Source organism: Arachis stenosperma, chromosome 9 (assembly GCF_014773155.1).
Source record: "Arachis stenosperma cultivar V10309 chromosome 9, arast.V10309.gnm1.PFL2, whole genome shotgun sequence".
Taxonomy (NCBI): Eukaryota; Viridiplantae; Streptophyta; class Magnoliopsida; order Fabales; family Fabaceae; genus Arachis; species Arachis stenosperma.
In genome coordinates, this window is record NC_080385.1 from 95,082,044 (window position 1) to 95,096,728 (window position 14,685).

At 39.0% G+C, this 14,685-nt stretch overlaps 2 non-coding genes across 2 annotated transcripts; both read left to right on the plus strand.

Moving 5' to 3' along the window:
• Nucleotides 1-1,690: 1,690 nt before the first annotated feature.
• Nucleotides 1,691-1,762, plus strand: TRNAD-GUC (transfer RNA aspartic acid (anticodon GUC)). Its single transcript has one exon. It is a non-coding gene; the product is annotated as a tRNA-Asp (tRNA).
• Nucleotides 1,763-13,925: 12,163 nt separating this feature from the next.
• On the plus strand, nucleotides 13,926-14,033 carry LOC130953236 (small nucleolar RNA R71). Its single transcript, XR_009075408.1, has one exon. It is a non-coding gene; the product is annotated as a small nucleolar RNA R71 (small nucleolar RNA).
• The last annotated feature ends 652 nt before the right edge of the window (nucleotides 14,034-14,685 follow it).

Here is a 14,685-nt window from a genome sequence, read left to right on the forward strand (position 1 = left end):
TAATCGAGAGTATTAGTCCCGAGTCGTTCTTCGCTAGGAATGCTACAAGGATGCATGTATTGGTTAAGTGGTCTTTTTGTGGCTTGAAGAGTGTGGCATAAAAGTGTGAACAAAAGAAAACAACAATCAATCAATATTAAAAGCCTTGGCCAAGGTTGAACATTGGAAGTCCCGTCACTATAGCTTCGGTCAATTGTGACAACAAAGGAGTGTTGCTTCACTTAGTTAACCCCTAATTATAGAGAAAAGTCAAGTAAAAGTAATTAACTCAAGTCACAAGTCCTAGTCTTACCCTAGGGAAGTCTAGCTTTAGTGCACTCTAAGTCAATTAGCAATCCTCAATTCTTAATCAACAATTGACATCCATTATTCAAGTGTCTCCAATGACTCAACCACTAGGCCAAGTGAGGGAATACTACTCTATATCTAAAGTTGGCATTTTCTCAAACATTTGGAGGGCAAGAATGAAAGACATAGTAAAATTGAGAAGAGATTTAGAATCAAAGCAATTCAACACAAGAGATCAACAACAATCAACAATGAACAACAATGAAAATTAGATCTTCAATGAATCAATAGAGTTCAAAACAACAAAGTTAAACCTAAGATCTACAAGAATTGAACAATTACAAACACTAATTGAGATTAGAGATAAGGATCTACAACATGAACAAAGTAAATTGAGAGTGGCAATAGATCTCACCAAAGAATGGTTGAGAATTGAGAAAATGAAGATGAATCCTAGAGAGAAGTTGGAGTTTCTCTCTCTACCAAATGTAACTAACTAAAAACTATCTATCTAATGATCTAAAATTAGTCTATGGATGTGAATGTGTGTCAATCCCCTTCAATCCTTGGCTCTTATATGCATTTTGGCACCAAAGTTGGTTGCTGAAACCTTCCTAAAATCGCCAGGCACGTGCTGCAATAAAGGAATCACGTGCGAACTACGACGCGTGCGCGCACGGTACGCGTGCGCGTCCCTGACTAATTCTGCGATGTGCGCGCGAGCGCCTTGTGCGCGTACGCGTGCTTGGCCGAGATCAATTCTTTGGCTTTTTGTGCTTATTTCCACTTGCATGCTTCCTTCCTTGCTTCTTCTGATCCATGCTTAGCCTATTTCATCCTGAGATTACTAACAAACACATCAAGGCATCTTATGGAATCAAAGAGAAACTAGAATTCATCAAAATAAGACTTAAAAAGCATGTTTTTATACTTAACCACAAATAAGGGAGAGATAACAAAACCATGCTAATTCCTAGGCTAAATGTGACAAAAGGTTATCAAAATACTCTAATTTCAATACAAAACAAACCGTCAAATTGGGGTTTGTCAACCTCCCCACACTTAGACAATGCAAGGTCTACTTCCTTGTGCTCTTCTTTAGTTGTTTCCACCTCTTCACAAGCTTCTTCAATTTCAACCTTTTCCCCTTTTTCACTTGGCTTGGTGTTGTCTTCAAGAACTTCATCTTGCCCAATGGAAGGTGATTCAATTTTGGATAGAAATTCATTGATGAATGAGTCCATCTCTTGATCAACCTCTTCATATTCTTCAATTTCAATATACACCATGCCAACTTTTTCCTCTTGGTAGCTCTCTTTTGATTCACTCTCTTCTTCATTGTTCACCAAGGGTATGGGAGGTTGTGCACACTCTTCTATAATTTCAACTCCATGTCCAATGGGTCGTTGTAGTATAGTGGTAAGTATTTCCGCCTGTCACGCGGACGACCCGGGTTCGATCCCCGGCAACGGCGCCATTTTGACGATTGGATTTTTGATGGTATAGAATTTTACAAATGAAATCTCGTCAAAGTATAGTCTCCAAATTTGTTTGTCACAAGTACAAACCCCTAAAATCTATAAACCGAAGTATTTAAACCTCGGGTCGTTCTCCCTAGGATTTACAATAAAGTGTTTTGTTATTGGTTGTGAGTTATATTTGGGGTTTTAGAGGAGAAACATGAATAGTAAATGGTAAGAAAACTTTATTAACAAAATGGTCTTGGCAAGATTTGATTGTCAAGGGTCTTCATCATTATCACTAGCCACAAGTATGGTAGTTGCAAGGATTAATCCCACTTAGTCATCCTTAAATCAATTAACAAAGGAAAGTCAAGTGAGTTATATCAATCCTAGTCCATAAGTCCTAGCTTTCCACTAATTGGATTAATGAAGGCTAGAGTTAATGGCTATCAACCAGCAATCAATTGGACACTAGTGACTCAAGAAATCCTAAGTTACCTTCTCAAGCCAAGAACATAAAATCCTACTCTAACATCCTCTCAAGCATTTCATCAAACACTTGGAGGGTAATGAAAGAAAGCATTTTTTTATTTGTAAGAATAAAAGGAATCAACAACCAACAATTACAAAGAATTAATAAAACAACAATCAACAACATCACAATCACATGAATTATCTCAAATTGCATTATTAAAAGAAAACAAAAGAACAAGAATATCTCAATTACAAAACCTAGAAACAAAATAAGAGAAATTACAACAAGAGGATAGGGATAGAAAGAAGAACCAAAGTGTAGCAATCACCACTTGAAGGTAGAAGTAGAAGGAGACTTGAATTAAACCTAGAATTATGAGATCCTAATCTAACCCTAATTCCTAATCCTAGAGAGAAGTGAGAGCTTCTCTCTCTAAACTAACTCTAACTCCTAAAACTAAGCTAATGATCAAAAGTATCTAAAAGTATCTAAAGTATCTAAAGTATGAAAAGTATCTTGATTCCCCTTCAATCCTTGGCTTAAATAGCATCAGAAATGAGTTGGATTGGGCCCACAAGGCTTCTGAAATCGCTGGCCACATGTTGCTTTAAGTGAACTAGGTGGCAGCAACGGTGCGTGCGCGTACTTTGCGCGTGCGCGCCACCATACGTGTAGCAATCATGGCAAATCTTATATCGTTTTGAAGCCCCGGATGTTAGCTTTCTAACCCAACTAGAACCGCATCATTTGGACCTCTGTAGCTCAAGTTATGGTCGTTTAAGTGCGAAGAGGTCGGCTTGACAGCTTTCCGGTTCTTTCATTTCTTCATGAGTTCTCCATCTTTTCATGCTTCTTTCTTCATTCCCTTGATCCAATCTTTGCCTTCTAAATCTGAAATCACTTAGCAAACATATCAAGGCATCTAATGGAATCAAGGATAATTAAATTTAGCTATTTTAAGACCTAAAAAGCATGTTTTCACTTTTAAGCACAATTAAAGGAGAAGTTATAAAACCATGCTATTCCATTGAATAAATGTGGGTAAAAGGTTATAAAATCCCCTAAAATCAATACAAGATAAACCGTCAAAATGGGGTTTGTCACCCACCAAGGAATATGTTCCTTACCTTGGTCCACGAGTTCTATGATAATGCATGGGTGAGCCATGAAGAGGAGGCTCAAGAACCTGAGGAACCAACTTTCTTGAGCTATGTCTGTGGCCAACCCATTGACTATAGGCCTCGGAATATCCAAAGGGTTTTCCACCTTCCTCCTCTACTTTGTTATTCCGACCAAATGTATTGTGAGTATGCCATGAGGGTGATGATCAATAGAAGGGAGCAAGATGTTCTCCATGACATCTATGTTCATGGGACATAGTGGAAGCTTGATGCAAGAGGGATGTCGAACCAATTAAAAAGATCGGGCCTCATTCCTATCATTAAGGGATAGTTGGATTTTATCCACCAGTCACTTGTCCTTACCTCCAATCACTCCGAGGTGATAGTGAACCGAGCCATCTTCATCCACTTTATCATGATTGGAAAAGAGATTAGAGTAGAAAACCTCATTCCCCTGCATATAAAAGCCATGGCCCAAAGCTCCAATTTAAGGTCAATGCTCGGACTCCTGGGCCTCATCCATTGTCTTTATGAGGCTGGTGGGATGTCTATTGAGCAAGATAACCCATCAAAATTGCAAGGCCCATCACTTTAGCAGTAATAGAAAGAAGAGTAAGAAGATACCACAATGAAAAACAGGAAGAAGAGCCACAACAATAGCCTCCTCCTCCTCTTGCACCAAGGCCTCAAGCTGGACCCAGTCAATCTCAAGCCCAAGGGATTAACGTGGAGAAGTTCTCTCTAGAATTCCAATAAGTTTGATTGGATATGATAGATAGAACGACCTATATTTGTGCTGTCATCTAGTCTTCACACCACAAGTTCTTCCTTTTGAGCATCTGCATCAAGTGTGGGAACAAAACAGAAGAGAAGAGGAAGCTCAAAGGCCACGGGAGGAGAATCAATCAAGACAAAGATGGTGTCCTAAAAACACGAATGGAGCAGTTGAGACCGAAATGATAATGAATGATGAACTTGGTAAAGTAATTATGTTTATGGTGGTTAGCTTTTCTTTCATTTGCTTTTTCTTTTATTTTGTCTTTGTTTTCTTTTTCCTTTTCTTTCTTTTATAAATCATGTTTCTTTTTCTTTGTTTTCTTTCGAGCTTACAACTTGTACTTGTTCTCTACCACTTTATTGATGTAAAGAGAGTAGTTTTTAATGAAAAGAATAAATAATAAACAAGGAAGTCCAATTGAAACATGGTGGTTATCAGTAGTATGATTATATTTCATAGACCTAAGTTATTTAAACGAATCTTAAGAAAAAGTGAGATAGAATCTCCAAAAACAAAAGTTTGGAGACAAAAGTTTAGTTATCACTTGATAACATGGGCTAACTGTGCCAAGATTATCAGTTGAAAACCCACTAAGAACTATTTTGAGACAAAGCACTTAGAGTCAAGAACTTCAAACATCTTTTCTCGATTAAATTGCCAAGTAAACGACTTCAAGGAATCTCTTAATAGAATCCGGAATTTAGATTTTGAACATTCTTGATTCCTAAATATGCAAGGCTCATTAAGATAAAAGAATTTCATTTATAATCAGAGAGATCATTGCAAACCCCATTGGAACTTAGAATTTATAAACTCTTTTTTTCTTTAAGATAAACTCTATTTTTTTTTGCTTGAGGACACACAAAGTTTTAAGTTCAGTGTTGTGATGCCTAGGCATCTTTAGTAGTTTTTGGGTTTAATTTTAATTTATTTTCTTAGAGTTAAATCAAAGTTCATAAGTTTTTAGCAAAGTTTTGATGACTAATAATATGTTTGGAGTTATTTCAAAATGATTGTGTTTTCAGGATGAAATTAAGCAAATCAAGATTAAATTTAGAAGAAAATACAAGTGCACTTCAAAAAAAGCTCGCACCAAGCTTCATGAGGCCAAAGTCTAATGCCTAATCTCAAAGTTGGTCGCCCAAACTCCAAAGCTTAGTGCCCAGGACTGGCGCCTGCGCCCCTGCTCCAACCTAGGTGCCCAACCTACCTCCAAGTCCAACTCCAAGGAAATGGTGGCCAGCACCCTTATCCCAATCACAATGCCCAAATTGGGCGCCCAACTCCACCACCATCAAGCCTAGCACCTTCGTGAGTGGGAGGAAGCAAAAATGGGCTAACGCCAAGCTCTAAGAAGTGACGCCTAGCGCCACCAAAATTCCAAGTACTGGGCACCTAGCTCCTAAATCTGGAGCCCGGCTCCAAGTGCATGTTCAACTTGCAGTGATTGAGAATGCTTCAAAGCCCAATGCCAATTCAAGGAGCCAAGCGCCAAGACCAAATTCAACTCCCAGGAAGATCTAAATTCAATTCAAGATTCAAGATTTAAATGATTAGTTAGCAACAACTTCTTCTAAAAAGATAAGATTTGGTTGTTAGGATTTAGATTAGGTTAGATGTGAATTTGAATAAGTTTTTATGTTTCTCTTCGGAAGATAAGATTAGTTTTTGAATTTCAATTAGTTAGGAAATTAGAGTATAAATAAGTGAACAAGGTTCAAAAAAAAAATATCAATTAATTTGATAGATCTTGGAGTTTATAGATCAAGAAACTCTTTAGTCTTAGGTTATTTTCTTTTCTACCATAAGTAACTAAACCTCCTGTTGTTAAAGGTTAGGAGCTCTATTTGAATTTATGGATTAGTAATGCAAGTGTTTTCTTTATTTTGATTCATACTTTTCTACTTTTTCAAGATTGAGTTTTCGTTCTTCATCATTAATGGCTAGAAGTATTGAAAAATATTCTAATTTTGTCTTGGATTCTGTTCTTACTTTGGAAAATTTAATATCGGAATTGAAACTCTTTCTCATAATTTTCAACTTGACTAGAAATAGTATTTTGAAAGTTGTGTGGCTTTAAATTGAAACCATTCTTAACCTCTTCTCTTAATTAGTTGACCAAGGAATTAGTGATTAATTAAGTTAGGAGAAATTATATTGCCAAAAAATTAGAATTTAATTATAATGATTTGCTGTGAAAAGATTTTTTGTACGAGTGAAAGTAGGAAAATACAAGTATTGCTCTTTCTAAGAATTAAACATATCCGAAGCCTTTAACATCCATATTCTTGATTACTTCTCCAAAGTTTCTAAGCTTTCTCTCATTCACAATCAACAATCTTCTTTACTGTTCTTGCTTCTACTTCACAATCCAAAATTCTCTTGCCAAGGTTTGATTGATCTATTAGAGATTCATTAGACGTTACTTGCCTCAATTTGTTAATCTTGATGGGAACGATATCCACTCACTGTGGTATTACTTGAAGCAATTTGGTGCACTTGCCAATTTACGGGCATATCAATTTTGCCTCATCACTTTAAACCGTAAATATATATCCATTAGGTCACACATCAAAACTGTGATATAGACCCCTTTTTTATGAAACCATAACCATTGACCATTTTAGCGTCACACTTTAAAACCATGACTAAAGACCCATTTAGGTCACGGTTAAAAATAGTGACTGTAAATACTTTTAGATTAAAGTTTTATAAAATCATGACTATAAACCCTTTTAAGTCACCCTTTAAAATCATGACTTTTAGATTAATGTTTTATAAAATCGTGACTATTAACTCTTTTAAGTCACTCTTTAAAATCATGACTACAGAGTCTTTTAGGTTATAGTTTTTACGTCATAATTTTTAAATGTAATAATAAAAAGCGAGACATAAAATCTAAAATAATTTTTTTTAAAATAGTCACTGAAATATTTTTTAGGTCGTGGCAAAAAATTGTGACCAAAGAGGGTTTAGATCCCAGTTTTTAAACGTGACGTAGAAAGACATAATCTAAAGGCTAAAATGTTGTAGTGTAACCATTGTAAAAACTTCTTTTGATAAAACTATTTAGGCGGTATAAGATGCATGTAACGTGTTATTATTATTATTTAATTTTGTGTAAATATCCAAATTAATTTTTAAAGAATTTTATATCAAATATTTTGGTCTCTAATAAATATTTATTTTTTGAAAATTCTCGATAATTACTCTTATCAGATAAATTGGTCTTTTCATTGCTTTCGAATAACTTTATAATATGTGTATTGAATAAATAAGTTTTTATCAAATTTTATTATAAGACAACTAAATCAAAAAATATCACTCTAAACCAAATTGTTTTACCTTTAAAATGACAGAAGAATTGTTACGATATGGATGTCCATATATCCATTCAGTGTCTACTCAGCATAATCTATTCTTCCATTCAAGTATTTTTGGGAAGTATAAACATTAAAGAATAAGCGGTGCATGTTTTCCAACATTTAAAAAAGTGAAACCTTGCACATGTATAAATAGGAACATAGGCTGAGGCTTTTGACACAACAATAAAACACATATTCCATTTCTCTCTTCATATTACAATATAAACTGTTCATACCCTGACCGGGCTCCTCCAACTCGGAGAATCCATAAAAGGTCCGACCTCGTCCTAAGGCTCACGCCTCAAGGTCGGACCTCGGACAATAAAGCAAGGAAGGCCCATCAAAAGGAACGAAGCCCAAAGCCTAAAGGCCGAAAAGGCCTAGAAAAGGCGGTTCCACAAAGATAGAGATAAAACTCCCAAAAAGATAAGATAAGATAAGAATATCTTATCTAGGGAAGATCACGGCCAACTACTATAAATACACTGGAGCACCCAGGTATGGCATTCATTCACATTCTACACATATCTGCTTGGACCCATGCTAACTTAAGCATCGGAGTGTCATTGCAGGTACAACCACCAACCGCTCTGCATATGAAGCTCGGGCCACTGACCCCCCACCTCGGGTCTCTCCAGACGACCGAGCTACACGTTTCAGGTAACCCTCGGAACATTGGCGCCGTTGCCGGGGACCTGGAAGTCATCCCCCTACCATGGCGGACGATCCTCTCAACAATGACCACGCAACATCTGAACAAGAGGACGAAATCGATACCGGAGAACGACCGGACAGCCCTCTATCACCACGCACTCCAGGAGGAAACAAACAGAATCGCCCAAAGACATCACTCCCAAACAAAGATCCACAAAATTCCGAAAAAGAAAAGAGCTCGGAAATTCTAGAAGCAGTCCGGGCACAACAAAACCGACTGAAACAACTCGAAGAGGACATAAAGAAGCAGAAGGAAACTGAACAAGATCTGAGAAGGGAGGCTCGAAAGCGCAGAGAATTAGAAGAAAAACTGCGGAAAATAGAGGCCAACCTGAAAGACCGGACGGAACGCGGCACCACCACCGAGGGCAACCACGATCCCTTCACACAAGAGATCATGAAGGAGAAGGTACCGCGAAACTTCAAACCACCCGATATGGACCTCTACGACTGGTGCACGAAATTGCAATAACACTTTTGCAACTCCGCACAACTAACCAGCAAGTGCACTGGGTCGTCCAAGTAATAAACCTTACGCGAGTAAGGGTCGATCCCACGGAGATTGGTGGTATGAAGCAAGCTATGGTCATCTTGTAAATCTCAGTCAGGCAGACTCAAATGTATAATGGTGATGAACGAAAATAACATAAAGATAAAGATAGAGATACTTATGTATATCATTAGTGTAAGAGCTTCAGACAAGTGTATGAAGATGTCTTCCCTTCCGTCTCTCTGCTTTCCTACTGTCTTCATCCAATCCTTCTTACTCCTTTCCATGGCAAGCTCGTGTAGGGTTTCACTGTTGTCAGCAGCTACCTCCCATCCGCGCAGTGAAAGCTAATGCTCTTACACTCTGTCACAGTGCGGCCAATCACCGGTTTGGTTCCCTCCCCTACCGGAATAGAATCACTCTTTTGCGTCTGTCACTAACGCCCAGTAGGTTACAGGTTTGAAGCACGTCACAGTCATTCAATCATTGAATCCTACTCAGAATACCACAGACAAGGTTTAGACCTTCCGGATTCTCTTGAATACCGCCATCAGGTCCTGCCTATACCACGAGGATTCCGATTAAAGAATCCAAGAGATATTCACTAAGCCTCAGATGCTTGTAGAACAAGAATGGTTGTCAGTCACCTTGTTCGTGAGTGAGAATGATGATGGGCGTCAATCATCACATTCATCAGGTTGAAGAACAAGTGATATCTTGGATAAAGAACAAGCGGAATTGAATAGAAGAACAATAGTAATTGCATTAATACTCGAGGTACAGCAGAGCTCCACACCTTAATCTATGGTGTGTAGAAACTCCACCGTTGAAAATACATAAGAACAAAAGTGATCATTGGTTTCGGCCCCAGAGAGGGAACCAGAAGAACCAAGATCTGATCTAAGAACTAGATGTCCCAAAAGATGAAAATACAATAGTACAAGGTCCTACTTATAGAAAACTAGTAGCCTAAGGCGTACAGAAATGAGTAAATGACATAAAAATCCACTTCCGGGCCCACTTGGTGTGTGCTTGGGCTGAGAAATGAAGCATTTTCGTGTAGAGACTCTTCTTGGAGTTAAACGCCAGCTTTAGTGCCAGTTTGGGCGTTTAACTCCCAATTAGGTGCCAGTTCCGGCGTTTAACGCTGGAATTTCTTGAGGTGACTTTGAACGCCGGTTTGGGCCATAAAATCTTGGGCAAAGTATGGACTATTATATATTGCTGGAAAGCCCAGGATGTCTACTTTCCAACGCCGTTGAGAGCGCGCCAATTGGGCTTCTGTAGCTCCAGAAAATCCACTTCGAGTGCAGGGAGGTCAGAATCCAACAGCATCTGCAGTCCTTTTTAGTCTCTGAATCAGATTTTTGCTCAGGTCCCTCAATTTCAGCCAGAAAATACCTGAAATCACAGAAAAACACACAAACTCATAGTAAAGTCCAGAAAAGTGAATTTTAACTAAAACCTAATAAAAATATAATAAAAACTAACTAAAAGATACTAAAAACATACTAAAAACAATGCCAAAAAGCGTACAAATTATCCGCTCATCACAACACCAAACTTAAATTGTTGCTTGTCCCCAAGCAACTGAAAATCAAATAGGATAAAAAGAAGAGAATATACTATAGACTCCAAATTATCAATGAAACTTAGCTCCAAATTAGATGAGCGGGACTAGTAGCTTTTTGCCTCCGAACAGTTTTGGCATCTCACTTTATCCCTTGAAATTCAGAATGATTGGCTTCTTTAGGAACTCAGAATCCAGATAGTGTTATTGATTCTCTTAGTTAAGTATGATGATTCTTGAACACAGCTACTTATTGAGTCTTGGCCGTGGCCCAAAGCACTCTGTCTTCCAGTATTACCACCGGATACATACATGCCACAGACACATAATTGGGTGAACCTTTTCAGATTGTGACTCAGCTTTGCTAAAGTCCCCAATTAGAGGTGTCCAGGGTTCTTAAGCACACTCTTTTTGCCTTGGATCACAACTTTATTTCTTTCTTTTTCTTTCTTTTTCTTTCTTTTTCTCTCTTTTTCTTTCTTTTTCTCTTTTTTTTTGTATTCACTGCTTTTTCTTGCTTCAAGAATCATTTTTATGATTTTTCAGATCCTCAGTAACATGTCTCCTTTTTCATCATTCTTTCAAGAGCCAACAATTTTAACATTCATGAACAACAAATTCAAAAGACATATGCACTGTTCAAGCATACATTCAGAAAACAAAAAGTATTGTCACCACATCAAACTAATTAAGCTAGTTTTAAAGATGAATTTGAAATCCTGTACTTCTTATTCTTTTGTGATAAAAACAGTTTTCATTTAAGAAAGGTGATGGATTCATATTGATAGCTTTAAGGCATAGACACTAAGACACTAATGATCATAAGACACAAACATAGATAAACATAAGCACTAAAATTCGAAAAACAGAAGAATAAAGAACAAGGAAATCAAGGAACGGGTCCACCTTAGTGATGGCGGCTCTTCCTTCCTCTTGAAGGTCCTATGGAGTGCTTGAGCTCCTCAATGTCTCTTCCTTGCCTTTGTTGCTCCTCTCTCATGATTCTTTGATCTTCTCTAATTTCATGGACGAGAGTGGAGTGTTCTTGGTGCTCCACCCTTAGTTGTCCCATGTTGGAACTTAATTCTCCTAGGGAGGTGCTTAGTTGCTCCCAATAGTCTTGTGGAGGAAAGTGCATCCCTTGAGGCATCTCAGGGATCTCTTGATGAGAGGGGTCTCTTGTTTGCTCCATCTTCTTCTTAGTGATGGGCTTGAGGTCATGCCTTCTCAGTTGAACCAGCTTTGGATGCCATAAATGGTTATGGAAAAGCAAAAAGCAATGCTTTTACCACACCAAACTTAAAAGGTTTGCTCGTCCTCGAGCAAAAGAAGAAAGAAGAGAGTAGAAGAAGAAGAAATGGAGGAGAGGGAGATGGCCTTGTGGTTCGGCCAAAAGGGAAAGGAGTGGTGTTTTATGAAGGATGGATGTGAGTGGTGAAGAGAAAGAGATGTTGAGGTGATTGGTGAATGGGTGAAGAAGAAGAGAGAGTGGTGGGGTTGTTTGGGGATCCTGTGGGGTCCACAGATCCTGAGGTGTCAAGGAAAAGTCATCCCTGCACCAATTGGCATCAAAATCCACGTTTTGAGCCATTTCTGGCGTTAAACGCCGGGCTGATGCCCATTCCTGGCGTTTAACGCCAGGTTCTTGCCCTTTCCTGGCGTTTAACGCCAGTCTGGTGCCCCTTTCTGGCGTTAAACGCCCAGAATAGTGCCAGATTGGGCGTTAAACGCCCAAATGCTAGGCTTACTGGCATTTGAACGCCAGCAGCATCTTCCTCCAGGGTGTGCTATTTTTCTTCCTGTTTTTCATTCTGTTTTTGCTTTTTCAATGGATTTTGTGACTTCTTATGATCATCAACCTACAAAAAAAACATAAAATAACAAAAGAAACTATATAAAATATAATATTGGGTTGCCTCCCAACAAGCGCTTCTTTAATGTCAGTAGCTTGACAGAGGGCTCTCATGGAGCCTCACAGATACTCAGAGCAATGTTGGAACCTCCCAACACCAAACTTAGAGTTTGAATATGGGGGTTCAACACCAAACTTAGAGTTTGGTTGTGGCCTCCCAACACCAAACTTAGAGTTTGACTGTGGGGGCTCTGTTTGTCTCTGATTTGAGAGAAGCTCTTCAAGCTTCATCTCCATGGTGACAGAGGGATATCCTTGAGCCTTAAACACAAAGGATTCTTCATTCACTTGAATGATCAGTTCACCTCTATCAACATCAATCACAGCCTTTGCTATGGCTAGGAAGGGTCTGCCAAGGATGATGGATTCATCCATGCACTTCCCAGTCTCTAGGACTATGAAATCAGTAGGGATGTAATGGTCTTCAATCTTAACCAAAACATTCTCTACAAGTCCATGAGCTTGTTTTCTTGAATTGTCTGCCATCTCTAATGAGATTCTTGCAGCTTGCACCTCAAAGATCCCTAATTTCTCCATTACAGAGAGGGGCATGAGGTTCACACTTGACCCTAAGTCACACAAGGCCTTCTTGAAGGTCATGGTGCCTATGGTACAAGGTATGGAAAACTTCCCAGGGTCTTGTCTCTTTTGAGGTAATTTCTGCCTAGACAAGTCATCCAGTTCTTTGGTGAGCAAAGGAGGTTCAGTCTCCCAAGTCTCATTTCCAAATAACTTGTCATTTAGCTTCATGATTGCTCCAAGATATTTAGCAACTTGCTCTTCAGTGACATACTCATCCTCTTCAGAGGAAGAATACTCATCAGAGCTCATGAATGGCAGAAGTAAGTCCAATGGAATCTCTATGGTCTCATTTTGAGCCTCAGATTCCCATGGTTCCTCATTGGGGAACTCATTGGAGGTTGGTGCACGCCCATTGAGGTCTTCCTCAGTGGCGTTCACTTCCTCCCCTTCCTCTCCAAATTCGGCCATATTGATGGCTTTGCACTCTCCTTTTGGATTTTCTTCTGTGTTGCTTGGAAGAGTACTTGGAGGGAGTTCAGTAACTTTCTTGCTCAGCTGTCCCACTTGTCCTTCCAAATTCCTAATGGAAGACCTTGTTTCAGTCATGAAACTTTGAGTGGTTTTGATTAGATCAGAGACCATGGTTGCTAAGTCAGAGGGGTTCTGCTTAGAACTCTCTGTCTGTTGCTGAGAAGATGATGGAAAAGGCTTGCTATTTCTAAGCCTGTTTCTTCCACCATTATTGTTATTGAAACCTTGTTGAGGTCTCTCTTGATTCTTCCATGAGAAATTTGGGTGATTTCTCCATGAAGAGTTATAGGTGTCTCCATAGGGTTCTCCTAGGTAATTCACCTCTTCCATTGAAGGGTTCTCAGGATCATAAGCTTCTTCCTCAGATGAAGCATCCTTAGTACTGTTTGGTGCATTTTGCATTCCAGACAGACTTTGAGAAATCAAATTGACTTGTTGAGTCAATATGTTATTCTGAGCTAAAATGGCGTTCAGAGTGTCAATCTCAAGAACTCCTTTCTTCTGACTAGTCCCATTGTTCATAGGATTCCTTTCAGAAGTGTACATGAATTGGTTATTTGCAACCATTTCAATTAGCTCTTGAGCCTCTGCAGGCGTCTTCTTCAGATGAAGAGATCCTCCAGCTGAGCTATCCAAAGACATCTTGGATAGTTCAGAGAGACCATCATAGAAGATACCTATGATGCTCCATTCAGAAAGCATGTCTGAGGGACATCTTCTGATTAATTGTTTGTACCTTTCCCAAGCTTCATAGAGGGATTCTCCATCCTTCTGTCTGAAGGTTTGGACTTCCACTCTAAGCTTACTCCATCTTTGTGGTGGAAAGAACTTTGCCAAGAAGGCATTGACTAGCTTTTCCCAAGAGTCCAGGCTTTCTTTAGGTTGAGAATCCAACCATATTCTAGCTCTGTCTCTTACAGCAAAAGGGAATAGCATCAGTCTATAGACCTCAGGGTCTACCCCATTAGTCTTGACTGTGTCACAGATTTGCAAGAATTCAACTAAGAACTGATGAGGATCTTCCATTGGAAGTCCATGGAACTTGCAATTCTGTTGCATTAGAGAAACTAATTGAGGTTTAAGCTCAAAGTTGTTTGCTCCAATGGCAGGGATAGAGATGCTTCTCCCATAGAAATCAGGAGTAGGTGCAGTAAAGTCACCCAGCACCTTCCTTGCATTGTTTGCATTGTTGTTGTTTTCGGCTGCCATGTCTTCTTCCTCTTTGAAGAATTCGGTCAGGTCCTCTAAAGAGAGTTGTGCTTTGGCTTCTCTTAGCTTTCTCTTCAAGGTCCTTTCGGGTTCAGGGTCAACTTCAACAAGAATGCCTTTGTCTCTGCTCCTGCTCATATGAAAGAGAAGAGAACAAGAAAATGTGGAATCCTCTATGTCACAGTATAGAGATTCCTTGAGGTGTCAGAGGAAGAAAAATGGAAGACAGAGGTAGAAAATTCGAACT